The sequence below is a fragment of the Macrotis lagotis genome, chromosome X (genome assembly GCF_037893015.1).
Source record: "Macrotis lagotis isolate mMagLag1 chromosome X, bilby.v1.9.chrom.fasta, whole genome shotgun sequence".
Lineage (NCBI taxonomy): Eukaryota > Metazoa > Chordata > Mammalia > Peramelemorphia > Peramelidae > Macrotis > Macrotis lagotis.
Window position 1 is genome coordinate 76153589 of NC_133666.1, and position 25712 is coordinate 76179300.

The 25712-nt window shown below is 42.8% G+C and overlaps 1 protein-coding gene and 1 long non-coding RNA gene across 2 annotated transcripts in view; both read right to left on the reverse strand.

The window, feature by feature from the left end:
- The window catches only part of LOC141500846 (uncharacterized), a 41268-nt gene extending 17145 nt beyond the window's left edge, over positions 1-24123 (reverse strand). The window contains exons 1-3 of the long non-coding RNA XR_012472053.1: positions 14702-24123; positions 14539-14597; positions 1-13286 (exon numbers count right to left, since the gene is read on the reverse strand). The exon at positions 1-13286 is cut by the window's left edge and continues 17145 nt beyond it. This is a non-coding gene — a long non-coding RNA (uncharacterized LOC141500846). The remainder of the gene's footprint in view (positions 13287-14538; positions 14598-14701) is intronic.
- Positions 1-25712, reverse strand: part of EDA (ectodysplasin A) — a 193180-nt gene that overhangs the window by 114627 nt on the left and 52841 nt on the right. The window lies entirely within an intron of this gene.

A 25712-nucleotide genomic window follows, 5' to 3' on the forward strand; every position in this document is an offset into this window, starting at 1 on the left:
GACGGTCCCTAAGCCTCCTCAGAAGACAGCTTGCTTCACCTACTTTACTTCATATCAAGACGTCAAGTGATCTCATGGAGGGGAACCTACCCCATCTCCCAAGGGGGCACCCTACTTTAGGATGCTGCTAATTATCAGGATAGTTTTCTTACAGTTCCCCTTGCAACTTCTCTCCCCACCTCCTAATACTACCCTCTTGAGACTGTGCAGATCAAAGTCCAATCCCTCTTCCACAGGAATGCTGGGCCTTAGGAGTCCTTTGAAGACAGCAGGCCTGTCCTAGCACTTGGGGTTTCACAGCTCAGAGTCTGGGCTTATTTCTAAGAAAAGAAGCTTAGGCATTTATAGTGCTTTTATAGACAGTGTTTTCCACACTATTTGGCTCTTTATGTCTTTGCAAGGGCCCAGGGCAATCTGTAGTACCAGTGGTACTCTCATTTTGCAGGTGAAGAAGTTGAACCTAGGAGAACTGACATTTCACAGGGTCAGTGGCAGGCCTGGACCCAGCTCTTTTGACTCCACAGCCAAATCCCTAACCATGACGCCAAGTTGACTTTTATCAGCTGCAGGAAGAACAAGAGTTCTCATAAAACAGAAGAATCTAACACTGAGGGCTGGAAATGATCTGAAATCTCATTTATTCTAAGCCCCTCATTTCACAGATGGGGAAACCAAAGCCCAGAGAGCAGAAGTGACATACCCAACCCTATATCCAGAAACAATCAAAGAAAGAAGAAAAGGATCCATATGTATGAAAAGATTTATAGCAGCTCTTTTTTTGGTGGCAAAGAACTGGAAACTGAGGGAGTGCATATCAGTTGGGAATGAGTGAACAAAAGGTGAAGTCAGCCCAAAAGATTTTAGAAGAGATAGCTGGCAATGGATATCCATGGCAATGCTGAGAATTGCAAGGGAGGGCAGGGATGGTTCCATGTTTGTCTTTTCATCCCTAGCACCCAGTAAGATAACTTACACAAAACAGGTGTATAACAAATGCTTGACTGATTGATGAGCACATCCAAGTTTGAGAAGGTTCAAAGAAAGTCATCTAAACTGGAACCATGGAAGTAGAGCATTGGCTCTCTCCTAATGACAGATTTTCAAAAACAAAAGGGACTTTGGGGGTTCCCTAGTCCAATCTAGAGGAGATGGACCCGAATCTCAGCCATGACATACCTGAGAAGATTTGTAATATGGTAATGGTCAAGTCAGACTGATCCCAGGAGTGGTGGCTTGGTTCAATATTAGGGGAACTCTAAACATGATAGACCATAAAAATTACAAGAACAAACCCCCCCCCCCCATATAGTTAAATAAAAAGCTACAGAAAAAGTTTTAACCAAATACAATACATATTCCTGTTAAAAACAAAGGAATAAACAGAACTTTTCTTAATGTGGTAAATAGCATCGATTTTAAACCAGGAGCCAACATTATCTGTAATGGAGAAATGCTAGAAGCCTTTCCAAAAAAGGTTAGGGTGGAGCAAAGATGCCATTATCATTGCTATTATTTGACACAGTGAAAGATATGCTAGCTATACAAAAAAAAAACAAGAAAAAGAAATATAATGAATGAGCCTAGGCAGAGGAAATAAAATTAATGCATTTTGCAAATGATATAATGGTCTACTTTAAGAATTGTAAAACTTCAACTAAAAATTAATTGAAACATTAATTTCCATGAGGTAGCAGGATGTAAAATATAACCATACCAAATTATCAGCCTTTTGTGTTTTACCAACCAACCAGAAGGAAAAAAAACATTGTTTTCATGATAACTATATATAAAACACTGGAAAGTTTACCCATCAAGACACAATGGAATTTACATAAATACAACTAGAAAATATTAGAGAGTGATCAATTGCTTATTGTTGGGTTATATCACTATAATAAAAATGACAATACTACATGCATCTAGCACTACCAAAGGGTTACTCTATAGAGCTTGGAAATAAAAACAAAATTCATCTGGAGGAACAAAGTCAAGAATCTCAAGAAAAATAATGAAAAAACAATTGGAAAGGAAGTGAATATGGCAGCATCAAATCTCAAGCCATACTACAAAGCAGTAATTATGAAAATCATTTGGTATGGTGAAAAGAAATAGAAAAACTGGTTGGTAGAATACAGAAGGAACACAAGATTAATACAGTAGCCTAGGGGTCAATAAGTCAAAGACCTCAGCTACTTTGTTCCAATAATTGACTCATTTTTTCACAAAAACTGCTGAGAAAACTGGAGAACAGCAGAAATTAGGTTTAGATCAACATCTCACACCATATATCACAAAAGCTAAATATAAAAGGTCACATCATAAACAAATTAGAGAAACAACTCTGGATGGGGAAGAGTTCTAATGTAAGCAAGGAATAGAGAAAACCACAGTTGATAAAATATACAATTATATATATATATATATATTTAAAAGCTTTATGTACAAATAAAATCAATGAAGGTAAAATTAGAAGGGATAGTGTTAATGGGGGGAATCTTTGTGGCAAGTTTCACTGATTAGGTCTAAAATATATGATATATAGGGAATTGATGCAAATATATAAGAACAAGAGATAAATAAATGGTCAAAGAAAATGAAGAGACATTTCTTTTTTATAGAATTTTATTGGGGCAGCTGGGTGGCACAGTAGATAGAGCACAGGCCCTGGAGTCAGGAGGACCTGAGTTCAAATTTGACCTCAAACACTTAATAATTACCTAGCTGTGTGGCCTTGGGCAAGTCACTTAACCCCATTGCCTTGCAAAAACAAAAACCTACAATTTTATTGCTTTTATTTTTTTCAAGTAATAAGTATTTCAATTAATCGCTCCCTCCCACTATCCTCCCCTGGCCTACTGAGGAAATTAAAAACAACTAACTAAACTAAACTAAATCCCTCAGCACACATCTACAAATTCCATACTAGACACACCTCTCTCTCTCCATGCTAGGTCCACCCCCCTCTCACTAGCAGGAGGTGAATGGCTCAGTTTCATCTTCATTCTTTTGGACTCCTGATTTACAATGGTATTGATCAGTTTTAAAATCTTTCAAGCTTGATTTTCTCTATAATGTTTTTATAACCCTAGAAATTGTTATCCTAATTCTGCTCACTTTACTTTGCATCTGTTCATAATAGTCTTTCTAGTTTCTTCTGAGATGCTCTATTTCATCATTTCTTATGGTACAATAATATTCTTTTACATTCATACACAACAATTTGTTTAGCTATTCCCCATCTGGAAGATAACTGCTTAGTTTCCAATTTTTGGCTACCACAAGAAGAGCTGCTGTAACTATTTTTGTACCCAAAGGTTATTTGTCCTCTGTCTTTGACTTCTTTGGGGTTTAGATCTACTAATGGTAAAACTGAATAGGCACATTCTAGCCATTTTTGTGGGCATAGTTCCAAACTGCTTTCCAGAATGGCTGGACTAATTCACATCTCCACCAACAGTGTACTAGTGTACCTGTTTTCCCACAGCCCCTCCATCATTTGTCACTTTCTTCTATTATCTTTGCCAGTCTGATAGACATGAAGTAGAACTTCAAAGGCCTTAATTTGCATCTCCAGTTATTGGTGATTTAGAACATTTTTATATGATTGTTGTTGGCTTAGGTTGCTTCCTTTGAAAACTGCCTATTTGTATCTTTTGATACGCCACCTAGCTGCCCCCTTTGAGCATTTCTCTATTGGGAAATGGTTGCCAGTAATTTTTAGAAAAGAAAGTATCAACAATCATATAAAAATGCTTTAAATCACTAGTATTCCACTTAGAAAGCCCTCCTCTAAAGTCACCCATTGGGGCCAGCTGTTCACTTAACGACAAGATTATTTAGCCCATGTCGCTCCATCATAGTGACAAGGACAGCTTAGGAGACTATAAAATGCTCAGATGACTCAAAGACAAAGTCATATGAAGGCTCGAGTATTCAAACTCTGGTAGCACTTTGGAGTGATAAAAGGACTAGATTTCCACAACTACCTTGAAAGCTGCAAAGTCTTAGTAGAAACACAGTCCCCAAATGGAGGTACTCATCAAATACAAGTACTATAAAAATAATAAGTGTACAATGAAAAAGATCGCTGCCCAGAAGCTCCCAAGCAGGCAGGCTTTATAAAAGCGAGGTTTGGAAAATCAAACTCGGATGTTGCGATTAAATTAAGAGGTCACTTGCTGACTTGTCGAGGACAAGAAATGTAAATATAGCTGGTTACTTTGAGTACCTTCAAAGCAGTTGAGTTCCCCAGGGAACGCATCTTATTTGACATGCAAGGCCTATACTTCATTTGACAATTCCCAGATTGGTCACTAATTAGCTAGGTTGTATGACCTTGGCAAGTTCCTCCCCATCTCTATGCTTCAGTTTCTTCATCTGCCAAATGAGAAGGTTGCATTTTGATCCTCTTTAAGGTCCCTTCTAGTTCTATTATGCTCTGAATCTTTGGATCTAGAAGAAGAATCAAAGGAAATGGAGAAAGAACAGGTATTTATGTATTGGCCTCAGAAGGCCATTGAGTTCAACCTGTCCCTGACCAAGAATGGCTAGATTCTTTGATACCTTCACCAAGATGTCAAGTAAAAGTTGCTCATGTCAGTGTCCATGACAGGCTTATCTGAGGAAAAAGTAAGGCAATTACTATTGGCATTATCTCTATAGTAAAGGTGAGGAAAAACTGAATCACAAAAATCTTGCCCAGGGTCTTACAACTAGTCAGTGTCATAGCTCATGCCTTCAGACTCTGGGACCAGCCCTTTATCTACTGCCTTTTGCATTTTTGCTTATTTTACGAATGGGGCAGAGAAGGAAAGAAATTTGAGGAGGGCAAATTGAGGAGGGCAGTCACTAACCTATCCATGATCAGTACTGCATGTCCTCCTGGAAAATGAGACCTGAGGAAAGGTCAGTGTGTATGGAAGCCAATGACAACCTAAGAACAAACACTACAGGTGACTCTTCAACAGAGGGAGTTTTTAGAGCTACATATTCTCATCTCAGTGGGTCATGGGCTGTGAGGTGGGGCATCCAGGTGTGCATAGACACCAGCTCTGAAGGATAGTCTCAGAGTTAGGTCTGATGAGAAAGGAACCAGATTTCAAACCCAGATGTCCCTACTCCATGTTATTCAGCTCATCTGTGTAAGGAGAAGGCCAATGGTGCCCTTGGGGGTTGGTTTCAGAAGGGTGGAAGCCAGAATTCTGGGGCTGAGCAAACTGAAGTAGTGCTTAGAGACTGCTCACGTTGGGGAGACACTTGGTGAAGCTCAGAATACTCTGGAAACATACTCAATTGAGCTGGGGGCAGCACTGCTCTGGCAAAACTCCAAGGTCAAGTAAAGATGAGAAGCTCTTAGAGATACAAATCTATATAGGGGAGGAGAAAAAGAGGAAAGGGAAGAAACAGAGGCAGAGAGAGACAGGGAGTCCTAGCAAAGAACTGAAAGAAAAGCGAATACTCACTAATCAGGGAATGGGGATATGTAGGCAATGGAACATTACAATGGAACCCAGAAGGTTCTGTGATTATCAAGAATTCAGACACTTGGGGAACAAAGAAAGAAATTATGAGAAGAACAAGGTCAGGAAGATGAGTGATGTAACATCTGCAATAATGTGAAGGAATATGACACTGAAAACTTTCAAAGCTCTGGAAAATGCAGCAGCTTAATGGATGGGGAATGTTGCTCCTGCCACATGACCAAGAGCTGGTGGGCTAGAAATGTCAACTAGGCCAGACAGACATCTCTAGAGCTGACCAATGGCAAAAGGTTTTATCTCATTATACCTCTTTGTAATGGGCCAGTGCAGAAGTATCTCAGTCAACAGCCTTAAGCTAGGTCTTGGCAATTCCACACTTCTATGGTGGGCAGAGATACCGAGGAAGTGACAATGATTTATTTTTAAAGAGCATCAATTAACCATTGAAAAGGAAAACAGCAATGAGGTGAGTGCTAAGATGGTCTGAGATGACTCCATTACTGTGTGCCCACCTTCATTGCTAGGATGGAAGAAGTCAAGGGGAAGGCACCTTCAATTAGTTTACTAATCCAGGACCTTATGCATTCCTAGACCCACCTCCCTGCCACAAAAACAGGAAAGGCTCTGCTATCAGGCTCTCACACATGTCTTCCGCCTCCTCAAGCCCCCTTTTTGTGTCCAGTTCCCTTGGGGAGAAACAACCCCCCCATAATACCTAGTTTCCTGGGCAGGCCTTCTCCCTCCAGACCCTGCCTTTCCTGCCTGAGCTTAAGTCATCTCACCTCTCCCACCCCTTCCCAGCCCCAAACCTCCCAGGGACATCAGTTTCTGGTTCTCAGCACATTTCATTCTATTCTCATTACTATTGCATTCTACTTTCACATTTTCACACCCTCCCCCTCCTTGTTTTCATTTCATGTAACTGCTGCCTATATCATCTTGGCCCCTGGGAATGAAGTTTCTGACAAGGAAATCTGTTATCAGAACACATCCTTTTCATTAAGTATTTCTGTACAACAATAAGCAAGCGGGATGTCCTGGGGCACAGGTTAGACACGTGGGCCTCGCCTAAGCAGAAGCAGATTTCACAAAAAGATTCTGTGGGGGAATCCTCCAAACAGCTGGTGCCCCAATGGATTGAACATAGGAGGAGCTTTCCCAAAACGTGGGCGACTTTAACTTAACCTTTAACTTATCAGCAAGTTGCCAACCCCACTTGGGGGAGATCACTTCTGATGGGCCTTGATTCCATCTTCCCTTCCTCCTTCCATCCTTCCATCCTTCCTTCCTTCCTTCCTTCCTTCCTTCCTTCCTTCCTTCCTTCCTCCCTCCCTTCTCTCCCTCTAAGCTCTAATGGAGTACCTTCAACAGGCAAAGTCTTAGGCTAAGCTGGTCCCTGAGGAGGCCTTGAATCTGTGTTGATTGACTGATGGACTGACAAAGATGCATAGAACCACAGCTTGCCCTCAGGGAATTTCTGATTTCTTGGATAGGGGAAAGAAGTTCCAATCACAAAACCATTTCACAAAAGGTAGGAAGTACATAGGACAATCTGGAGAATTTGCCCAGAGTCAAACTCTAGACTAGAGCCATGGGCCAAAACCTCCAGGCCAGAGTTGCTGGAGGGCTCTTGGCTACAGGCCAACCTCTTCAGGCTTCACTGGACTTGCCCTGAAGAACACCAACTCCCAGAGAGCAGGGTCAGCTGCCAAGAGACCAACAGAGAGGTGAGGAAAGAAGCTAAAGAAGGGAAGATATTTGAGCCAGGTTACACTTCTAATAATGAGTAGTCAGAACTTGAAGCCTGCTCCATGACCCCTGCCAACTTCCAAGCTCTTGTCCCTATACCTGCTAGAGCTTTCATGGGAGAAACCAGAGAAGTACTTCTGGAAAAGAAAGTTTCTGAGCCGGAAAAAGGGAGGAGGGTTTCAGCAGGTTGAGACAGAGACTGGGGGAGGGCATTCCAGGACTAGGGAGCCACAGGAGCAAAGATCTCCAAGCAGGAGGGGGAGGGCATAGAGCCACAGAATCTCATTTCAATCCAACCTGTCTATACCTGAATGGCTTTCTCTAACTAGAGATTATCCAGTCCCCCTGTTGGGATCTCAGGTGATGATAAACTCACTAGCTCAGGGATAGCCTTCCTTTTAAGGACCTCCCTCCTTTAGGGAGTTTAAGTAGCAAAAACCCTCCAAGGGAATAAGGAAAACTAGTGGAGTTGGATACTCAGAGAAATCTCAAGTGAATATTCTGAAACTCTAGAAAAGCAACAGGGAATTATTTCAGTCAACAGCCTCAAGCTAGGTCTTGGCAATTCAAATTCAATTTGCCAAAAGGCATTTCATTAAGAGCCCCCACCAAGTCAGGCTTGTGGGAGACAAGAGAGAGAAACCAAAGAGTAACAGCTAATCTGGGGGGAGGGGGGAGAAAATATGCATACACATCCATATCAGAGGAAATGCAAATATTCTGCCAGGATGTAGGGATGGAGAATGGCCTTGCCATGAAGGTTCAATCCATATTTATTGACCCACTTAGAGCCAGGCATCCTGCAGAGTGTTGGGGATTAAAAAAAAAAAGGCAAAAATCAGTCCCTGCCCTTGAGGAGCTCACAATCTAAATCAACAAAGGGACAGTAGCTCCCTAGAAGAGGAAGCTCAGACAAGTAAGGGTGTTGGGGGGGGCATGGGGGGGAGGAGAAGAAATGAGTTCTGCTTTGGATATGTTGAGTTTGAGAAGTCTATGGGACATGCAAATATCGCCATCCAAGAAGTTGGATCCAATCTGGATGTCCCAAGATATAGCAGGGTAACCTTGGCCAAAGCAACCACTGATGCCATGAAATCATGGTTCACCACCCCCTGGCCCCCAAGAAATCCAAGCTGGTTTATAAAAATATTGCCAATCCTCACATAGCAAGGAAACTAAGAAGTAAGCTCACTGGATCAGGCTTCCTCTTTTCCCCAAGTTAGAATTACTGGCTTTAATAGTCAACAGAAAATCCCCCCCAAAACCTGAAATAATCATCCTCTACTCCAAGTTCTTGAGTAAGTTTTACCTCAAAGAATGAGGAAAGAAGGGCCTGAAAACTGGGGCTGCCCAAAGCAATTGCAGCAACTCCCTTGGTTCACCCAGCCATCAGTGTGAGAAACTCCCAAGGTTCAAGCTATAGACAGCATTGACTTGTTGGTGGGCCTCCAGACCAATTCCCACTGCTCTGGGAGAAAACACTTTCTCTTCATCAATCTCACCAGTGCAAATGGCTAACCCAGACTGGAATTAGCCATTACATCCATTCTGCTGATTCTTTAGGGTTTTGTCAGCTCCCCCATGCCTTCAACATTGGGAAATGAGCCTTTGGGGGCTCACTCTGTGGTCCCAGGTACCCAGATTTCCAGCATAGAAGAACCAGCCAAAGCTGACACTCCACCTACCATCAGCATTTGGTCTAGGAAATATAAAACCAAAGTTTGTAACAAAAAATCCATTTTTTCAAAGAAATATTCATGTCACAATTTCTAAAATATCTTTTAACAACCTCTACTACTTCTAAGATCTCTTAAGACATTCAGCTCTTCCAGAGGTACCATAGAAAAGCCGGCTATTCACAAGGCCAAGTCTATACTTCAATAATTTGAAACACTGAAGGGAAGACTGCACAAAAAACTCAAATGAAAAAGTTGACATTGTGATTCCTCTATGACCATGCTACCATTTGGAGAAAGAGAGGGAAATTGGTATTTGTTTCCCATAGAACTGGGGTCCATTCTGCCACATCTCCATATGCTCCATATTGGTGAGGAGCAAAGGGCAATGACCTTGAAGTCCCAGGTCAGTCCATTTACTGGCCCTATGCCTCCCTCACTTGTAACATGGATGTAGTGCTGTCCTGGGTCCTGCCAAACTGGAAGGCCTCCAGATTGGGTCCTGGTGTCTAAATGGGTAAATGTGTCTCCAGAGGAAAAGCCTCAAGGGGCTAGCCACCAGTGCATTAACTTTCAGCTATGACTACTCAAGGTCACTAAAAGTGTGTGTGTGTGTGTGTGTGTGTGTGTGTGTGTGTGTGTGTGTATGTGTGTATGTGTATGTGTGTGTGTGTAGGTATGGGGCGGGGGTTGTAAACTGTGTAAATAGAAATGGCATACACACACTGAGAAAACCAGCAAGGACTCTTCAAGTCTATCAATCTCATCAAGTTAGTGACTTTTTTTGATTTGAAGCTTACTCACAATAGCCCTTGAGCTGACCTATAGAGCAAGGGCCAAGTGCTTGAGAAAGTACCAACCCACTGAGCAGAAGGAAGCAGGGGGCTGTACATGGAGGGTTAAAGGTGAATCAAGAAAGCCTGGCTTCAAGGCCTGCATCAGTGTGACCAAGACCAACACATGACCTCTGAGTTCCAATTCTAGCTTTATCATCTGTTTGACCTTAAACTAATCACTTCATCTCCCTAGGTCTTTGTAAATTAAGGAGAGTGATAAGATCATTTCAAAGACCTAGTTTAGCTCTGACCAAAGTGATCCTAGGAAAAGAGTGAACTACAGCTGGTCAGGGCAAAAAAAATCCCTTCCCCAAAGTTTCTTCCTTTGTGGTTTAAGGCTCCTCTCCCCTCAGTTTAGGAGCTCCTACTGCTATCCCACCAAGCCCCTGGCCTAGAAAGGAGGACACAGGAGTCTGGGTATTTTGGGGAAAGGGTTGCTAAAGCCAACAGATGAAATCTTCCTAAAAAGTCAGCTCTGAGGTTGCTTTCCTCTTACACTGATGTTCTCATTTTATCAGATCACTTTTAGCCCCAAAGAAGTAGAAGAAAGCAAATTGCGGGAAAATTGGAAATAGTCTGGCCCAATTCCTGGAGACTGTAGCTCCTCTGGAGTATATGGAGCTCCCCATCAAGCTAAACACACATTGGGCCCCAGTGGAGTAAATCCCAAGACCAAGCAGCTGATTGCTTACATTTAATAACTGAACCTCTTATTGAAATGTCTCCTAATTCCTGTTCATTTGTCTGCCAAGACTCAGCCCCAGATGGCTACAGCTGGGACCCTCTCTGAACTCAGTTCAGAACCCCCTATTCAATTTGGATACTTCACTCTTCATCACAATCTTCTCCAAATGGATCAATCCTGACCGTGCTGAAGGGATACAAGCTGAGTTTCCCCCTTGGAGACCATTTTTCATTCATCAATAAATATTTCATCCAGAAACATTTCCTGATTGCCCAACATGTGTTTGCTTCAGCACTAGGCACTTTGTCTCACTCAAGAGGTGAGACAAAGAAAATCCAGATGCCCCAGTCTGACATCAGGAGGCTTAGCAAAAAACCAAAACTCTGCACTCAAGAGGATCTGGAGGGAAGGGGAGACCCACTGAGGCACAATGCTTCTGACAAATGGCCAGCCAGGCTCCACGTCCCTTATATAAATCATCCCACTGAACTTTGGGCTAACTTCCAACCCCTGCTCAGAATTAGGGTTCTAATTCCAACTCGAACTCTCTGGCATCAAAGTGAAACCCTTTCCCCTAGCAGCTCTTCAGATACTTGAAGACAAGTTCATTGATTGCCATTCCCCGCCCAAGTCTTCTCCTGCCCAGGTTAAATCACATCCTTGCCCAACCCTATCAGCTAAGGGCCTGGCTTCCATCTTCCCAAGTCAATCTTGTGGGTTTCTGTCTTCTTTTCCCATCACATAACCCTTTGATATCATCCCCATTCTCTCCTCCATTGCTCCATTCTCATATGAGGAGGTGACCCTTCTCCTTGCCAAGGTCAACTCCTTTACATAGACCCTTGCTCCCATTACATTCTGTCTCTTCCAGTAGATCATCCCCTTCTTAAACCCCACTCTCTTATTAATTCTTCATTTCTCCCCATCTACTGACTCTTTCCCTGATGCCTACAAATAGACCTGTGTCTTCTTCTGCCATCTTTAAAAATTCACTGGCTATTTACTGATTTATCTCTCCTCTCCTTCCTGCTAGGTAGTAAAGTAGCCCAGTGGTTAATGGGTCTGAAGTCGAGGAGACCTGTTCAAGTCTGTCCTCTTACTACTGTCCTGACACTTACTAGCTGTGGTCCTATATAAGTCACTTCACCTTTGTCTGCCTCAGTTTCCTCAACTCTAAGCTAGGGTTAAGAATAGTACCTACCTCATAAGATTATTGTGGGATCAAATGAGATATTTGTACAAAGAACTTAACACAGTGCTTGTCATATAGCAGGTATTATAGAACTGCTTATTTCCTTTCCTTTCCCTTTCTCTTTCCTTCCCTTTCCCCTCATGGTCAAAATCCTTAAGCAGACTGTGTGCAATCATTGCTTCTAATTGTCCTCTCTTTATTCTAAAAGTCTCTGTTGGACAGCTTCTGACTTCATCATTCAACCAAAAGGGCTCTCTCCAAAGTCCCCAGTGATCTCTTCTTGGCCAAATCTTTTGGCCTTTTCTTCCTCCTCATCCTTCCTGATCTCTCTGTAGTCTTCCACACCAGTGATCACTCTCTCCCAAACAAACACTCTGGGTTCTAGTGGCTTGATTCACACCTGTTTCTCTTACTGCTTATCTGGCAGCACCATCTTCTTCAGTAGCTAACTCATCATCCCTAGTTGTGGTTGCAGCCCCAAGCCTCTCCTGAACCCTCTTCTCTCTTCATTCTTTCTTGAAGGTCCATGGATTCAATCTCTATATAATCTCTATGAAGTTGCTCACACTATCTAAGCATGCCCAAGCTTCTCTTATCCTTAAAAAAGCCCTTACTGGGGGCGGCTAGGTGACTCAGTGGATAGAGCACCGGCCCTGGAGTCAGGAGTACCTGTGTTCAAATCGGGTCTCAGACACTTAATAATTACCTAGCTGTGTGGCCTTGGGCAAGCCACTTAACCCCATTTACTTTGCAAAAAAACCTAAAAAAAAAGCCCTTAGTGAATGAACACTACCATACCTGCAAGACCTCTATTCCATACCTGTGGATCCAGAACTCCAGGATTGCATCACCAATTGCCTACTGGCCATTTAAAATGGATGCCAGATGGCCTCTACAACTCAACACATCCAAGATAGAACTCACACCCCAACCCCTGCTTTAGAACTTCCGAATTTCATAAAAGTCACCACCATCCATTCAGCCACCCAACATCCTCATTTCTTCCCTACCCTCAGCTCACAGATTCAATTAGGTGACAAATGACATTTCTACCTCCCCAACATCTCTCACATTCGTCCTCTTTCTCTCTAATCATCTAGTCATGCAAGATCCTAGTTCAGGCCCTCCTCGCCTTGCCTTTGAACTATTCCAGTGATCTCCTTATTGAGTCCTCTGCCACAAAGCCTTCCCCATTCTAATCTGTCAATCAGCTGTCAAAATGATTCCTCAACAAACTGTAGTGCCAATTTAAACATTTGCATCTGAGACTTAAAGCTCTTTCCAACCTGATCCTGACCTAGCTTTCTAGAATTATTATGATACATTTGACAATCTGGCCAAACTGGCCTTTCTTGATGTTCCTCACACCAGATGCTCCATTTTCCCCATCTCTGGGCCTTTGCTACTGGGCTCTGCCTCACCCCTGGAATGCCCTCCCTCCTCACCCTCTCCCTCTTGGAACCTCTGTTGTTTTTTTTTTCCCTAACTCAGTACTAGGGACACATTCAGCACAAGGTCTTTCTTTGTCCATTCCCCACTAGACATACCCTCAGCACCCAGCTGCTGCTCATGTCTCTCCTATCTTCAAGGATCTCTTGTATTGTGTCCTTAGTATTTTATATGCATCCATATATGTCCATAGTGTCTCCTCTGGTATGTTGTCAGCTCCTGGAAAGCAAAGACTGTTTCCTTTTGGTTTTGGTACCATAGGGTCTGATACAAAGTAGGGACCTGAGTACTTGGTGATCTGATCATTGCAATGGTCAACCGTGATTCCAGAGAAACAATGATGAAGAATATTGCACACCTCCCACAAAGTAGAAATGGACTCATATTTGGGGCTGGACATGGCCAACATGGGAAGCTTGTTACAAAGGTTATTCATTTTTATTTTGGGGGGAGGGGGGTATAAGGGAGAGAAAAAATGCTGGTTGCTTACAAAAACTGAAATCTTTGCATAGCATAGTTTGTCCTCCCCTAGGACCTTCCTAGAACAGAACACACTGCTCCAGGCCAAGACAGAGGTCAAAGGAATGGACTCTTTGCTGGCTTCCTTCCTTCCTTGTCAAAGGTATGGAGCTGAGTCCAATTCTGGAGGACCATCCCAAGAGAACAGAACATGAGATCTCCCAGCCCCTACATGGGCCCAGTTCCAAGACAGGGACTAGCTCTGAGTTTGTTGGGCACCCAATATTTCAGTCTCAGCAACTGTTGCTGAGTGCTAGCTGATATACAAAACTCAAGATCACAACTTCTAGAAATCTGAGCTGCCACATCACAATGATGACTCACAAGGAGGGGGCAGGCCACCAACCCTAACACAGCTTGGATTTCCACAGGGGACTGGGTTTCTTAGAAGGAAACCTTTTGGTTTGAGATTTATTCTCATTAAATTTCAACTCATTAGATTCCCTCATTTTTTTTACATCCTTTTAGCAAGACCACATTAGATCTGGGGTCTGTCATTCGATATATTAGCTAACAGTGCTAGCTTCCTTTCATCTGCTCATCTCTTTCTCTACTTGCATACACATACATACATGCATACATATACATACATACATACAACCACCCAAAGTGGTCCTTGAAATTTAAGAAATCGAGAAGCTTTGTAGGGGGGTGAATTAATTAATTAATATAGCCCATGAATGATGTTATAACTATCCCAGTGGCCCTTGGCAGAACAAAGGGTCCTACTTCTGACATACATGTGTATCATATATACATACATACATACAAACACATATACAAATATAGATATAGATGTAGATATAAAACTTATATACCATTTCCTTCATGCAAAAAATTCACTGACAGAAATGCTGACTAAAACAGTGACATAATCCTTGGGCACCCAACTGGAGACCTTCATCAAAGATGAAACCTGAGTTCTAGGTTCAAATCCTACCCTGATACTCACCAGTTATGTAACCCTCTCCTTTCAGCCTTGAAAGCCCTTGCAGCCTTTGCCTCACTGTACTGTTGAGAGAGAACAAATGAGAGAGTGAATGGAAGAAAAGTGGGAGCCACCCTGATCCATAATTCAGCTACTCTTCTTTGCGGCTGTGATCAAGACAGCTTACCCCATGATGCGCCATCCAGAACAATATGGCAAGAGTTTTTGATGATGTTCTGCAGAAATCCCACTGCTCTCCATGTCAGAACCCAACACAGGTAAGGAGATGAAAAAAACAGATAGTACTTTGATGAGTTTCAATCACCAGATCTAGAGGAACTAACTTTTTTCTAGGAGAATGACAGAACTGAGCATGGGCATGATAAATAGGCTACTGTGGGCAATCTACAAAAGCCTGGTGAGAGACTGAAAGACATGGAGACCACAAGATTAGAGCAAGGTAAATGAAGAGTAGAAGAGTAGATCTGAGGGGATGTATTCATTGGACCCCACCATTTAAAGGACTACCATGTGATAGAAGGATTATCTTTGCCTGCTTGGCCCAGTCTGGTACTGGCCTACTCTAGCTGTTACTCACATAGGACACTCCATCTTTCCACTACAGACATTATGCCTGGAACACTCTCCTTCCTCACCTCTTAACCTCAGCTTCCCTGGTTTCCTTCAAGACTTGACTCAAAAGCCACATTCCTATTTTAATGCCTTTCCTTCAGAGGCTACTTCCCATCTCCCCATCTATACTTGGTATGTGCATAATTCTTTGCATGTTGTCTCTCCCATTAGACTGAGAGCTGCTTGAGGGCAGGGACTGTGTCTTGCCCTTCTTTGCACACAGTAGGTGCTTAATAAATGCTCACTGGCTTGAAAGGATATCTCATTTAGCTTTGTGTTGGATTAGATAGCTGCTGAAATCTTTTCCAACTTAGAATCTATGGTACAATTAGATGCACTATTTATAACTATAAGGAGACAGAAATTGAACTCCTAGGGAAGAAGACATTTTCTACCAATGCAGGTCAGTGAGTTGCTCTCAGTCACTGAGCCAGAGAATGACTTGCCCAGGATTTCAGTCCAGAGGTGTCAGAAGCAGACCTCATATATGAATTTCTTTGTCATTGTAGAGCATTAAATAAAGATAAGTTGTTATAACATCAGACTCTTCTTGCTCTAGGGCTGGAAAAGAACCCAGAGGCTGCCTCTGTACTCTAGGCTGACAGAGGGGAAATGAGTAGGCCACAGTCACACAACTAGTCAACGCCAGAGCCAAGACTTAGTCAAGGCTGTCAGACTCCAAGCACTGCACCATAAACATAAGGGTGGGGGGGGGAAGAGGGAGGAAGTGGGAGACAAAGAGACTGAAAGAAAGATGAAAGGGAGTAAGGCAAGGAGTGGGGAGAGAGAGTCAGAGCCAAACAGACAAAGACAGAGACAGTGACAGAGAGACACAGAGAGACAGACAGAAAGAGAGAGAGCCAGAACCAGAACCAAAACCAGAGCTAGAGCTAGAGCTAGAGAGAGACAGAAAGAGACAAAACCAGAGCCAGAGAGCACTCCCACGCCACAGGCAGATTCACATCTTCACAAACTGTCTGGACCATGCCTTCTCTGCTGTGCAATCCATTCATCTTGCACACTTTTCAATAACATGCAGGCCTCTCATTCAAAACATTCCTTTCAACAATACTCAAATCCAACTTTCTCCCCAAGGCCTAGTTCACACTAAGATGTTTCTGGCCCACAGCTGAGCCCCAGTTTCCCAATTCTACAGGCAGAAGGTCCACAGAAAATATTCTTTGCCAGTAATCAAATCCCTCTGGTCTCCCGGAACAAAGGAAAGATTGATACACATACACTTTCCCTACCATTACAGTGAATTCTTCAGGCTGAACTTCCTCACAGCCGGCTGGACAACCAGCAGTTTCCCTCAATATTATTGCTTAGAACTAATGACATCAACTTTTCTCGATCTCTTATCTCAGCCTGGTTTGAGGGGGGAAACATTCATCTTCCTCTTCCCCCTCCACACACAAGCCCCATCCATTTCAGGTATCTTAATGAAAGGATTAGTCATTGGCCTCCCATCATCTTAAAATCCTCTTGGGGAAAAACCAATCCACCAGCTAGATGCAAGTAAAATATTCAAAGTCCTGACTTTCCCTGATCTGATAGAATTGTTCTAACCCAACACCAATGTTTTACAGATGGAAAAAGTGAGAACCAAGGACAGGAAGAAAAATTATCTCTCTTCCTCAAGAGCACAGCAAGTAAATACCAGAACTGGAGTTTGGCCACACCCCTATGCCAAAGCTATCATCGCACCTGCTGCACTCAGCCAGCACTTGGCTAAGCCAGATTGGCCTGCCAGGATGAGGAGGTCCATGTCAGTGATTGGCAGATGGCAGAAATTCTCATGAGTCTGCTCCAAGTTCCTAGTAGCTGACCCTGTCCTGCTAGGAAAGGGAAGGTTCTTCCAGGGAGAAAAGGATAAGTTAGAAGCTTGTTGGGGTGGGGGTGGGGTAGGGTGGAAATGTCTGTACCAGACAGGAGGACTAACCATAAATGGCATTTCACTGAGGTTCTAGTTTTCCCATGGTCACCTTTGCCACCCAGAGATATCAGAAGAGGGTTTATTTAGAGAGAAAATATGGCAGAAGAAGAATGATTGGAGAGAGATTTGGGTTTGAATAGATAGCTGATCGCTAAATTTTCAGTATAAGGATTTACACCACAGAATTGGGCAAATGCTATAAATCAGAGTTTGCTTTGTTTTGTTGAGACAGCTGGGTGGTGCTGCAGTGGATGAAGTGCTGGACCTGGAGTCAGGAAATCCTGAGTTCAAATCTGATCTCAGATACTTAACTAGCTGTGTGACCCTGGGCAAGTCACTTTCCCTTAATTGGACTGCTGTAAGGATCAAATGAAATAATATTTATAAAAAGTGCTTAGCACAGCATCTAGTACCTAGAAGGCCTATATAAATGCTTCTTCCCTTCCCCTACCATGTCTAGAATTAAGGTGATGGAGAAAATGTTAATAATGTAGATTAACTTTAAAGTGGGATCCTGGAAATGTAGTCCCCCCAAAAGTTAATCATTAAATATTTGCCAGCTACTTACTAGCAACCTGACCAAGGGCAAGTCACTTTCCCTCTCTGAGTCTCAATTTGAAGAGGCTTGAGTCTGGGTACTTGGGACAAATGCTGGGCATTGACCAGAGAATGAAGCCAACAGAAAAGCCTGGAATTGTGGGAGAAGAGGGAATTGGCAATCAATGGTCTAGACTGGATTGTCTCAATAAAGCTTCAAAAATGGCTCGAGGAAAGAAGAGAAAGCTTTGAACAGCCTCAATGGGGGTGAGTAAATGGACTGGCTCTTTTTCCTCTGCTGAAGCAGCAATGGCCCCATAAGGGGAACACCATAGGGATCAGAAGGGAGGGACATTTTGGTGGCCACAAAGCAGCATAGAAGCATGAGCACAGGGGCTGGAAGGTCCTGGGGAGGTGATCCTGGCCTCACTGGGGAAGGCTGAGCAGCCCAAGATCCCTAGAGCATTTTAGGGTTGCCCCATCACACTGCTTACTCACACAAGCCACTCCATGTTCTCTTCCCCCATCTTTTCCACACACACTGCTCTGAGTGGAGTTGAGCTCAGAGATCTAGCCCATCAAGCTCCTTTAGAATCTTGACTTGGTGATCCAGTATATAAGCCACCCTTCCCCCAGCTTGGTGTCATCTGCATAGCTGATGAGCATGCCTGAGGCCTTCATCTAAAGTCAGTGGTAACAAATGCTGAACAGCCCAGGGCCAAGCACAAACCCTGGGGGATGTCACTGAAGAGCTCCTGCCACCATGACATGGAATTTTGGCCCCCTTCCCCCTTTTGGCCACTCCCTTTAGCCCCATATCTTCTAGATCAGCCTCCCATTTCTTGGCAGCCAAGGCTCTTCCTGCTCCCCCTCCACCCTCACAAGAGCACAATTGCTTCAGAAGGATCTCAGCTAGAAAGGGAGACCACCCAGCATGGGGCTCACCTATTGTTCTCCTTCCTTCCCTAGGCCTTGGGCCAACTTGTACCTGGCCCTGTAAGCTCCTCGGGGAAAGGATTTGTGCTTTTGTTTGGTACTGTCTGCAGACAGCCAAGTGCTGTGGGGGCACACTTACAGGCAGGCTGTCACCAATGCAGCTCTTCCTGCCTTTCACTGGAATTAACCCATGACTTGTTTGAGGCCCTCTGGGGCAAATTAGCTGGAGGAATGAACCCTAATTGCAGGTAGCACCCCCCTGGAGGCTGGGCTTGCTTCACTGGAAAAGATGAAAAGGGGCCACACTCTCTCCAGCTCCTCTCCAGTATTGCTGTAGATCCCAAGCAGCAACAAGGTGACAAGGACAGTTATTGGACCCAACAGGCCCACAGAGGAATGAGCTCATGCAAAGAAATTGCACTCAAAACCAACCAGACTTACACCAACGGATCTCATGTCATATGTGAGAAATGCCTCAGATTCCAGGGGTACAGTTTTGGAATCCTTTCAGAGTTGGAGGGGTTTTAGTCATGAACAATATCTTCTGCCCATTCTCACCACTACTATTCAATATTGTATTAGAAATGTTAGTTTCAGCAATTAGAGAAGAAAAAGAAATTGAAGGAACTAGAATTGGAAAGGAAGAGACAAAACTCTCACTCTTTGCAGATGACCTAGAGAATCCCAAGAAATCATCCAAAAAACTACTGGAAACATTTAGCAATTTTAGCAAAGTTGCAGGATATAAAATAAACCCTCATAAATCCTCAACTTTTCTATATATGTCTAGCAAGATACAGCAGGAAGAGCTAGAAAGAGAAATCCCATTCAAAGTAACCTCAGACAATATAAAATACCTGGGAGTCTATTTGCCAAGGCAGTCTCAAAAACTTTTTGAAAACAATTACAAAATACTTCTCACACAAATTAAATCAGATTTAAATGACTGGGCAAACATCAACTGCTCATGGATAGGTAGAGCTAATATAATAAAAATGACAATTCTACCAAAACTAAACTATCTGTTTAGTGCCCTACCCATCAAAATTCCAAAAAATTACTTTAATGAGTTAGAAAAAGTGGTAAGTAAATTCATATGGAGAAATAAAAAGTCAAGAATTTCCAGGGATTCAATAAAAAAAGTACAAAAGAAGATGGCTTAGTCCTACATGATCTAAAATTATATTATAAAGCATCAGTCATCAAAACTGTCTGGTATTGGCTAAGAGAGTAGTACACCAGTGGAATAGACTGGGTGGGTACAATAGCAGGAAACGATTATAGTAATCTGCTGTTTGATAAACTCAGAGTCCAGCTATTGGGATAAAAATTCTCTCTTCAATAAAACCTGCTGGGAAAATTAGAAGTTAGTATGGAAGAAATTTAGATTAGATCAGTACCTCACATTCTATACCAAGATAAAATCCAAATGGATACAGGATTTAGACATAAAAAACAATATTGTAAGCAAACTAGAAGATCAAGGAATAGTTTACCTGTCAGATTTATGGAAAGGGAAGCAGTTCATGACTAAGGAAGAGATGGAGAATATCACTAAAAACAAACTGGATGATTTTGATTACATTAAATTTAAAAGGTTTTGCACAGACAAAAATCACTGTAACCAAGATCAAAGGAAATGTAGTAAATTGGGAAACAATCTTTACAACTAATGTTTCTGACAAAGGACTCATTTCTAAAATATACAGAGAACTGAGTCAAATTAAAAAAAAAAGCCATTCCCCAACTGAAAAATGGTCAAAGGATATGCCAAGGCAAATTACAGATGAGGAGATCAAAGCAATCCATAGCCATATGAAAAAATGCTCTAAATCATTACTTATTAGAGAAATGCAAATTAAGGCTTCTCTGAGGTACCACCTCACACCTCTCAGACTGGCCAATATAAACAGAAAGGATAATGATCATGGTTGGAAGGGTTGTGGGAAATCTGGGACACTAATACATTGTTGATGGAGTTGTGAACTCATCCAACCAACCCTAAGGGCAACAAAAATGTGCATACCCTTTGATCCACCAATACCACTACTGGGTCTATACCCTGAAGAGATGATGAAAAAGGGTAAAAACATCACTTGTACAAAAATAATCATAGCAGCCCTGTTTGTGGTGGCAAAGAATTAGAAATCAAGTGAATGTCCTTCATTTGGGGAATGGCTTAGCAAACTATGGTCTATGTATGTGATGGAACACTTTTTTTCTATTAGAAACCAGGAGGGGTGGGAATTCAGGGATGCCTGGAGAGATTTTCATGAACTGATCCTGAGTAAGATGAGCAGAGTCAGAAAAACATTGTATACCCTAACAGCAACATGGGGGTGATGATCAACCTTGATGGACTTGCTCATTCCATCAGTGCAACAATTAGGGACAATTTGGGGCTGTCTGCTATGGAGAATACCATCTGTATCCAGAGAAAGAACTGGACCTAGGACTATTAGCTTAAATTTAGGAAAAAACCTGGTATCTTATTGTCTGATCTTGCTATCTTTTATACTTTGTGTTTCTTCCTTGGGGATGTGATTTCTCTCTCATCACATTCAATTTTGATTGATGTGAACCATGGAAACAATGTAAAGACTGGTAAATTGCCTTCTGTGGGGGGTGGGGGAGGGATGTAGGCTTGGGGGAGAAATTGTAGAACTCAAAATAAAATTTTTAAGAAATTAATAAAAGAAATGTAGTAAACTGGGAAACAATCTTTACAATTAAAGTTTCTGACAAAGGACTCATTTCTAAAATATACAGAGAACTGAGTCATATTTAAAAAAAAGCCATTCCCCAGTTGACAAATGGTCAAAGGATATGCAAAGGCAATTTACAGATGAGGAGATCAAAGTGATCCATAGTCATATGAAAAATTACTCTAAATCATTACTTATTAGAAAAATGCAAATTAAAGCTTCTCTGGGGTATAACCTCACATCTCTCAGACTGGCCAATATGACCAGAAAGGACAATGATCATTGTTGGAAGGACTGTGGGAAATCTGGGACACTATTACATTGTTGGTGGAGCTGTGAACTCAACCAACCTTTCTGGAGAGCAATTTGGAACTATGCCCAAAGGGCAACAAAAATGTGCATGCCTTTTGATCCAGCAATACCACTACTGGGCCTATACCCTGCAGAGAACATGAAAAAGGGTGAAAATATCACTTGTACAAAAATATTCATAGCAGCCCTGTTTGTGGTGGAAAAGAATTGGAAATCAAATAAATGTCCTTCAATTGGGGAATGGCATAGCAAACTGCAGTCTATGTATGTCATGGAACACTATTGTTCTATTAGAAACCAGGAGGGACAGGATTTCAGGGAAGCCTGGAGGGATTTGCATGAACTGATGCTGAGCAAGATGAGCAAAACCAGAAAAACACTGTACACCCTAACAGCACCAGGATGGACTTACTCATTCCATCAGTGCAACAATCAGGGACAATTTGGGGCTGTCTGCAATGGAGAATTCCATCTGTATCCAGAGAAAGAACTGTGAAATTTAAACAAAGACAATTTAGGGAAAAAAATCCTGATATCTTATTGTCAGGTCTTGTTGTCTCTTTTACTTAAGGATATGATTTTTCTCTCATCACACTCAATTTGGATCAATGTACACCATGGAAATGATGGAAAGACTGACAAATTGCCTTCTGTGAGGGGTGGGGGGAGGGAAGTAAGATAGGGGGGAAAATTGTAAGACTCAAAATAAATAAAATCTTTAAGTACAAAAAAAGAACAATGTCTTCCTAGAGGTAATGGGGCCCACATCATCACAAACACTAATGTTATTGCTATATTCAGTGTAGGTCAGAGAGGTCCACTGGTCCAATGGAAAGCCTGGGAGACTGTGGCCAAATAATTGCTCTTCTTTGAAATCCAGGTTCCCAATCTATAAAGTGGGATCAGAATTTCCAATAATTATCTTAGCAAATTACTATCAGGAATGCAGCTTAATGTGCTGTGGAAATGAGCTCTCCTCATTATAAACAATGAGGAGCTGTAAATGACTTCTCCACAGCATCTCTCATCTTTGCCATGGTCCCCTTCTTTCCACTCTAATGATGGCTACTACCTCAGTTCAAACCTTTGGTACCTCCCACCCCAAATGCATTGTCACAGCCTCCTCACTGGCCTCTCTGCTTCCAGGCAGCCCCTCTTTCCCTCTTTCCAGTCAATAGTGGGGGGGGTATCTCCCCCAAGCATAGGAAATCTTCCACTGGTGGATTGGGTGGAGGATAACAGCTTGTTCCAACGGGCATGAAGCCAGCTGAAGCAGGTGCTGTCAAACCTTAGAGCTTGGTTAGACATCAAAGATGCCAAGGTCATCCTCTGCATCTGGAGTGATCCCCAGTTGTCTTGACTTTGCCTTGCCGTGTTGGATCAGATGACTTTGGAAGACAGAGTGAGGCAGTTGATTTTGAGCAGCTCTACCTCACTTAAATCCAATTTACACACGCAACAAAAGACATCCCTCATAACCATTCAAACATGGTGATGTCATTTTGGTCTTCCTCGATAACAAAGGACGAGAATCAATTCAACAAGTTTCGGTTGTTCCCTGTTGCCTCTAAGATAAAATTATAGATTCTTCTCTTGGTCATTTGAAATAGTTCACAGTTTGGTCTCAACCTCTCCTTATGGATGACTTTTCTAGCCCACGTTCTGCTTACTTTGTGATTCCTTATATATGGTACTACCTCATGCTACAGAGAAGAAAACCAAGGCCCATAGAAAAGAAGGGACTGGTATTAGCATAGTTCCTAGAGCTCATCTAGTCCAAAGCCCTTACTTGACAAAGAAGACAACCGGGACACCTGGAGGATTAGGGCTGAAATGGATTTTTAGATTCCATTTAAGGTCAAATTGCTAGTAAGCAGGAAGCCCTAGCATCCAAGACACTAGCTGTTGAGATACCTTTGTAGTTATGAAACTTTCAAACACAGATGACATTAAGACCTTAATACACTGCAGATAAAAACATTCTGCTTCCTAGAAGATCAGCACATTAGAGAGAATTTCAGACTGAGACTCCATGATCATGCATTCTATTTTTCATTACTGGAGTCATCCGACACTGTGTATAAAAAGAGGAATGTCAGTTGTTGCCTAGTCAGCCTGGTGCAGTTTGGTGGAAATAGAATAAAAAGTGCCCTCAAAGGAGGTATCGAACTACAGAACAAGGAGGGAACTTGCAAGCAGAGGGGGAGAGTGTGAAGCCTTAGATGCTACTTATTTTCAAGTTAGAAGACCCTGGTAATTATTAAGTTCAAATCCACCAGATTTGAACTCAGGTCCTCCTGACTCCAAGGCCTCTGGGGTCAAAACCCAGATGTACCATCACACAGCTGGGGCTTGGTTGGTGGTCCTGAAATAGTAATAGTAATAAAAAAATAAAAGCAAAATCCATTGAAATCAGAGGTGAGTTCAATGTCTAGGTCTGCCATTAGTCATGTGCTCATAGGCAAATCTCTTTTCTGAATTTCAGCTTCTTGTCAAATGGAGCTGAGAGAGTAACATTCCATCCCTCCCCCTCTCTTTTCCTCCTTCCTTCACTTTTTCCTTCCATTCATCCCCCTCTTCTTTACTCCTTCCATCCCTCTCTCTCCCCAACCATCCCTCCCCCTCTCTTCTTCACTTCCTCCATCTTTCCCACCTTCGATCCAGCCTTCCCTCTCTTTTCCTTTCTTCCTTCCTTCCCTCCATCTATCCCCTCTTCTTTACTCCCTCCTTCCCTCCATCTATCTCTCTTATCTCCTTTATTTTTCTTCCCTCCCTCTATCCATTCCTCCCCCTTTTCTTCATTCCTTTTATCCTTCTCTCCCTCCCCCTTCCTCTATTTCTCCCTCCCTTCTTCCTTCCCTCCATTCATACATCCCTCCTTCCTTCCCTCTCAGGGTTAACATGAGGTTCAAATAAGAAAATGAATAACATATTTGCAATAATAAAGTACCACAGCCATGTGCCCTGAGAATGATTCTTTTTCATTGCTGCTCAGAAACAGGTGGTGTAGGGGAGAAAGATGGAACCTGAGTTCAAGGGCCACCTCTGACACTTCCTGATGGTCAGCAGCTGCAGAGGGAACTCTCTCTCAGGGGATTCCCAGACTGGTCCCTTACCCTGTTGATGCCAGGAGCTATGGGGGGGGGGGGAATGAGTAAAAGAGGATGGTTCACATTTACCGTGTGGAACAGAGGAGGGAGAAAAAAAATGTGAGAGTGACTGAGGCCAAGCATATCTGAGAACATCCCTGCTCTTTTGTTCTGGCAGTTACAAAATGGAAAAACTCCCTTTCCTATACATTCTGAAGACAAAAGACAATTGGTGCCCAAAAGGGTGTGGGACCAAGGAGAGTTGCCACACTCATAACTCTCCCCCCCTCCCCGCCCTGAGACAGCATCCTCAAGAATTGCCTGGATTCCACTGTCCTGGATCTGGGTCCAAAATCTTTACAAGTTACTAGGACCTCAGACAAATCACCTCACCTCTCTGAGGATCAGTAGCCTCATTTCTCACATGGGGGGCAGGAGGAGGGGATAACGTCTGCCCCTTTGGAGCAGAGGTATCTTTCTTCTAGGAAGGGGAAGCAGTTCCTATGGAACAATAACCTGCTGAGGCCTGGGGTGGGGGGGCAGGGTGCTACTTTCTTTCACTTGTCTGGAAAGCCTGTCTTTGCTAACCAAAGAGGACAAAAAGCAGTCTGAGCTGAGAATTCTAAGGACAAAATGAGGCGAAATGAGATGTTCTTAATGGGAAAAGATGCACATAAGGCCAGGATGCCAAGGAACAGTTTTGAGTCACTTCTTCAGGGGAACAAAAGCTCTCTTTTAGTTCAGCCAATGTTCCTATGCTCCAGGCAAGGATGGCAAAGATGAGAGTGAAAGACCTAAAGAGCCAGGGCTGCTGGAAAAAAAGGTTTGGTCAAAGGGCATAGGATAAGGCCCATTGAGTAGCTGAGGATGTGAAAAGCACTTTTCAGAGAGAAAGAATCCCATCAGGCTTTGTCAACAAAGAGAGGTGGACATTCCCTGGTGTGGAACCTTGAAGGGGGTCTTGGTGACCAGCTAATCCAAGGTACAGTTGAGTAGAGGAAACAATTGAGACAGAGGGAAGTCATTTGCCTGAGGCCATACCTGGTCAGG